The following is a 6,260-nucleotide window of genomic DNA, read 5'->3' as shown; positions in this document are numbered from 1 at the left end:
TGTGTGTGTGTGTGTGTGTGTGTGTGTGTGTGTGTGTGTGTGTGTGTCTGTGTGTGTGTGTGTGTGTGTGTGCTCTGTGGGTGAGAATTGGGGAAAGTCTCTTAACCTCTCAATGCTCTGGAGACATTCTCTAAAGGCTATAAACGGTAAGGAAAGTAAGTGCTTATGTGCATTAATAAAGCGGTTCCCTGAAACAGCAGTTCCCTATATCATTGAAATTATAGGAATCACCTTCCTGCTGTCATGGTCCTTTTCGAGAATGAAGGACAAACAACAACCTGGGAGTAGCAGGAGCTGCCCCACTGGGTGCCCAACTGGCCAGTTCGGGTTGGGCAATGCAGCTCCTTAGCTCCTTCCTCCCTCCCTCCCTCCCTCTTCCCCCTCCCTTCTTCTCTCCCTGTTTCATCTAGCTCTGTCCACGTAGGGTATCATACCCTTACCTGTGGGTGCTGTGCCCAAGGGAATGTAAATATTGATCCCTGAAACCTCACAGGATATGTGGAGGTTTACAGCCAAGATTTCTTTTTTAAGGACCATGCCTTAAACCCAAACCACTCTGGCTATCACTCTCATTAACTGGCCAACAATAGGTCCCAGCTCAAGCCTCATTTGGTCACTGTCAGGGCTCTGAGGACTCAGAATGACTGTAAATAGCATTTGTTTCTCTTTTGGCCAGAAATCCTGAGGGTCTTCCCTTCCCAGATTGATTTTTTTTTTTACAAGGAAAAAGAGGTCACTCTTGGCCTCATTTCTTCTTACCTAGACTTAATCAATGAATTGCCTCAGAGAAACTGAGACCTGGAAAAGACCTTAGCTTAACAAGCCCAAGGTCTCCCACTGCACTGGGGCCATCCCTAGTCATCCTGATCTATATGTGGCCATTGGACCCAGGTGGCTTCAGAGGAGAGAGTGAGGCTGGTGACTTTGCACAGCTCTTCCTCACTTAAATCCAATTCATTTGCAAATCATGGCATCACTTTCCTGATATCATGGTACTCTTCAGGAATGAAGCCTTTCTATGGTATTTCTTCGTGAAATAGAGAAGGGCTTTTAGGAGGTATTTACTACATAAGTCTAGGTCGGCATAGGGGATAGGAACTAGATTTGTGATTTCATTGTTGTTTGTCCTTCATTCTTGACTCACAATCTGGGTTGATAAAGACAACACCCTTACTAGCTCTTTTTGACTGTTGAATTACTCACTAAGTCACGAGCAAGTCACTAAATGACAATTTTTGCAATAGCTGCTAGAAGGAAGAGATCCCTGTAGAAAGGAATGGTCTAGGATGACAGTATGGGGGAGGTAGAATTGAGCTGGCTCTTGAAGAATGAATAGAATTTGGAAAGACAGAGATGGTGAAAAATGCATTAGAGTAGAGAGGGCAACAGACATTATGAGTAATATTATGGAGGAGGAAGTGAGTAATGAGCATGGCACCTGGATGGGGAGGAGGGTAGTTAGCAGAGAGAGTGGGGGGAGGATGGAGGTAAGGAAACAATCTGAGCAATTTTGCTTTGTTTTCGAAAGGCACTATCTCTGTAATGTGCCTAATCCCTCATCCTGGCACTGCTTGATAAAGGCAGTGGTTCTCAGACCGTGCCAGTGTTTCCCACAAGGCTTGCCCCGAAGGGTATGGAATTTATGCTTTCAATTATGTTCCCACGCCCAAGTCCCCCAATCCTTGTGCCCCAATTGTTTATGGCAAACACTGTACTGAGAGGGGGAAAGGGAGAACCACTGTTGTAATAGAAAGACCATTGGATCTGAAGTCAAAGGATCAGGATTCAATCTCTACCTCATTTATTAGCTATGTGAGTTTTTAGGTTCAATCCATTTGTCTGTGCCTCAGTTTCCTCAGCTGTCAAATGAGAACTAAATAATACCTCCTCTCTCCCCACAGGATAGCTAGTTGTCAAATGAGAGATTTAGATTAAATGGCCTCCCCTTCCAGTTCTATGATTCTATATCCTTAATGAAGGACAAAACTGATGACAGAATGAGACCACAAGGCTAATTCCTTCCCCTCAAACAGGAGAGAAGACTGAGTACCATTGCTCCAGCCTAAGGGTCTATCATTTTAAATGTAACAATATGACTTTAGGAAAAGTTCCATTCCTCCCCTAGAAATACATGATTGTTAAAACTTTCAAGAGAATCTGAAGTAACGGCAGAAGTGGAATAAGGTTTAAAATTTCAGCCTTTGAACTTGGTTATTTATTGGACTCAGATGATGTCAATCATATGATATTAGATATGAAGACACAAAGCTTGAATCTGAGCCTTGTGTTTCTGCTTTCTGCTTTGTTAGTTTGGGCAAGTAACTGAACACTGAGCCTGCATTTGATCTTCTCAATGAATGTATCGATGATCTCTATTGTCTAAATGAGCTCTAAGTTCCTCTGATCTCTGTTCTGAATAAAAAAATCTCTTGCAATCTTTGTAGATAAATGGAATTCCAGGGCCTATATAATAGTACAATTGAGTGAATTTTAGACTAATTGAATAACGGGGCCAAAGGAAGTCATTAATGGGTCAGTGTTGAGTTGGGGGAAAGTCTTGAGTGGAGTGCACAGATGCATCCCTAGCCCTGTGCTTTGAACATTTTTATCAATGATTTGGATAGAAGACCCAGCAAGAACAAGGGGCCAGATTGAATAAGAGGTAATGTAATCAAGATAGAGCTAAAATATAGCTAAGCCTATACCCAAAAAGAGTTCAGAGAAAGAAGAAAACAGCCTGTGTGTACAAAGATGTTTATAACAGCTTGTTTTGTGAGGGAAAAAAAAACCTGGAAACTAAAAGGATACCCCCCAACTGGGAAATGACTTAGCAAATTGTGATATATGAATATCATGAAATACTTCTATGCTGTAAGAAATAAGGAAATAGATTGCTTCAAACACAAAAAGAGTTATATAAACTGATGCAGAATAAAATAAGCAGAACCAAAAGAGAAATTTATATAATATCATAATTATTAAAATAAACTATTTTGAAGACCTTTACAACCTGATGGAGAATGAAATGAGCAGAACCAGGAAAACAATTTATGCCATAACAGCAATAATATAAAGACAACTTTGAAAGCTTGAACTATAATCAATGCAATAACCATCAATGATTCCAGAGGATTGATACTGAAGTGTGTGCATATGCATATATATAAAACTATGTGTACATATATGTACATGTATTATACACGTGTGTATTTTTTTGCACGGCCAATAAGAAAATGTGGTTTTTATTACAACAAATTTGCTTTTCTTTTTTCTTTTCCCAATGGAATGAGAGATGAGAGGAAGAGAAAATAGAATTCTGTTAACAAAAAAAGACTTTAATTAAAAAAGATATTTAATCAGGACAAATGTAATGTTCTATACTTGAGCTCAAATAATCAATTTCCCAAATACAGGAGGTAAGAGATATGATTAGACTACAATTTTACTGGGTTTTAATGGACTACAACAAACTCAACATAATAGTAAACATAGCCCCAAAAGCTTTTTGAATAATTTGAATAGTTGTGTCCAAAATGAAAGGCATGGCAACCCTGCTATGCTAGTTGGTAGGAGGTGGAGGGGCAGAGCAATTATATTTTAGGAAGGATATTAACAACATAGAACATGTTCAGAAGACCACGACCAACAACTAAGGGAACTGGAAACCATGTCATGAAAAGGAGCAATGGAAAGAACTGGGAATGTTTAATCTAAGGAAGACCTAGGGGGTAGGGTTGAGGGGAGCTGTGTTTAAATATTTGAGGGGACCAGCTTGTTCTATTTGACCCTCAAGTACAAAACTAGGAATAAGTTAAAATTGTAGAGATAGATACAATTGAAGCTGCGTCAAAGTGGAATGGATACCTTCTGGAGATAGTGGATGCCTCTCTTCAAAGGTTCTCAATTAGAGGTGATGTGACCTAGGCTGTTGACATGTTATATAAGATATTCCTTTTCAAGCGTGGCTTTTGAGATCATTTCCAGTTTTGAGTTTTTATGATACTGAGAAAAATGAGTTTGAGAGTTAGGAAATATCCCTCAGAAAAGAAACAGGAACCCTGTGGGCAGTCAAAAGGGGGCAAGATTTTGAAACAGGAAAAGAGTAGAATCTGCTTCTGGCTGGAGATGGGAAGTGATTCCCTACAGAAAAGCTAAAAACAAATTGGTGAATATAGAAACAAACAAATCAGAGCAAAAGAAAGACTTTTTACCAACCACAGAGACATCCAGAAGAGATCAAAGATAAAACAACCACAGGGTCAGTACTTGACCTGCTGAAACCTAGTCATCAAATAGTTTTGGGGTCAGAAAGGGGAAAGTGAATGGAATAACTTCGTATAGTACCTACTATGTGCCAGGCACTGTCCTATGTGCTTTTTGCAACTATTATCTCATTTGAGAATAAGAGGAAATGTAATCAGGACAGATCTATAAACTAGTATGATCGTATGGCTTAGTGGCAATTTGTATGGGATTTGGAATCAGGTTTGAACCCAGGTAAGTCACTGTGGGTGCTTGAGCCTCTGTTACCTCATTTGTAAAATAGAAAAAAAAATATTCAGGACTGAGTTTTCCATAATTTTTCCTTCTTGTATAGTGGGTTTGTTTCTTTTTGTTTGTTTGTTTTTGCTTTTTTCCCCCTTAACCTTGGTTTCTTTTCTTTTGAACTTTTAAAAAACTTGTGAGTTGGACCCCAAGGAAGCAGAGTTTTCTACTTATTGGTCTTGTCAGGTAACCAGAAAGGGAATGTCTTGGGGATTATGCCATCTCTGAAGCCTGAAAAAGTCCAAGGGTCTGGAACAAAAATATGTTTATGTGTATTTAAGAATTTATGTTTTACAAACTAGAATACATATCCTATCTCATATTATTTTCAAGACAACCCTATAAGAAAGGCAGCTACTGATGTAATTATCCCCATTTTACAGATGAGGATAATGAGGCTCCGCCAGGTTAAGATATGAAGAGAAGAGAACATCTAACAGATCTTTCCAAAACTTCAAGACTAGAATCTTTCCATGATATAAATTCTGGAATCCTGAGAGGGAAAAGGAGAACCAGAGAGAATGGAGTCATTTCCTATCTGGATGTTCATTCAATCACAGGAGGTATCCCAGAAAAGTTGAATTTAGCAAGGAGAATATAAAGAATTGGCTCTTTTACTCATTCTAGAGTCTAGCAATTGGCTAGGTACTGCTTTCCATGACCTTGCAGACTGTAACCACTCCTAGCTTCCCCCCAGTGAAAGTATCTTTTCCCTTCTCAAATATGCCTGCGACTTTTTCCTTGGGTTTCTCTTTTGTTGCCACTCTCACTTACCACACAGATAAGTGGAAATATTGCTCATATATGTATACAAATTCTTCCTCTCCTCCCACCAGCAGATTGTTACCTCGTCCAGGACAGAGATTTTATCTTTCTATCTTCTTTACCCCACATAGTGCTCTATCCTAACATAATAAAATGTTAAATTGATTTTGAGTTCTTTGATTTGCTTCTTTAAAAGGCTGTGGCCACAAGTGACAGAATGGGGATTTTGAGTCCAAGGTGCAATTATGGGACAGGATTTAAAAAAAAAAAACCAACCCAGAGACTGTTAAATTTTGATGGTGTCCATGAAAGCGTGTGGCCCGAGGGTTTATCTCTGGCTGTGTTCTGAGATCTCTTAGGAGCCAACCTGAAGCCACAGGATCTCCCCCATCTCTTCTACACACACATTCTCTGTCTCTGTCTCTCTGTGTCTGTATCTCCCTTGTCTTCTTTGTCTCTGTCTCTTTGTATGTTTCCTTATATGTATGTGTGTGCATGTACATATCTGTCTCCGTGTCTCTCTCTGTGCCTCTATCTCTGTTTCTATCTTTCCTGTTGTCTGTCTTTCTTTGTCTCTGTCTCTCTCTGCAGAAGTGGGGACTGAACTGTGGAGAGCTTCAAAACTGGTCCCCTCCTCCTCCCCACTCCATTTGCCAGCGTCTTAAGCTGTCACAGAAAGGAGCATGTCGGGAAGAAGGCCTCAAAAATAGGGGAAAAAGGGATGTAGGGAGGGATTAAGAATGAGTATGAAAAAGAAAGGTACTAGTAGGGGGTGAAGGTGCTCTGGTGCTGAGGGGGGAAGGGAGTGCTCTGGGCGATAAAGAGTTGGGGATACTCTGGGGGTGAGGGAGATACTCTGGAGGGTAAGGGTGTGCTCCGAAAGGTGAAAGGTTGAGAATTAAGGAAATGGGGGTGGAGAGGATACTCGGAGGACACGGGATACTCATGAG

General features: G+C 40.2%; 1 protein-coding gene across 1 annotated transcript in view; it reads left to right on the top strand.

The window, feature by feature from the left end:
• Positions 1 to 5,475, top strand: part of HEXA (hexosaminidase subunit alpha) — a 36,094-nt gene extending 30,619 nt beyond the window's left edge. The window contains exon 15 of the mRNA XM_069067310.1: positions 4,929 to 5,475. The gene's annotated coding sequence lies outside the window, so the exon portion shown is untranslated. The remainder of the gene's footprint in view (positions 1 to 4,928) is intronic.
• The last annotated feature ends 785 nt before the right edge of the window (positions 5,476 to 6,260 follow it).

Source organism: Petaurus breviceps, unplaced genomic scaffold (assembly GCF_028583685.1).
Source record: "Petaurus breviceps papuanus isolate PSGF00001 unplaced genomic scaffold, PetGlider_PUasm1.0 90740, whole genome shotgun sequence".
Lineage (NCBI taxonomy): Eukaryota > Metazoa > Chordata > Mammalia > Diprotodontia > Petauridae > Petaurus > Petaurus breviceps.
Note: the sequence above shows the minus strand (reverse complement) of the source record. Positions and strands in the feature narration are given on the sequence as shown.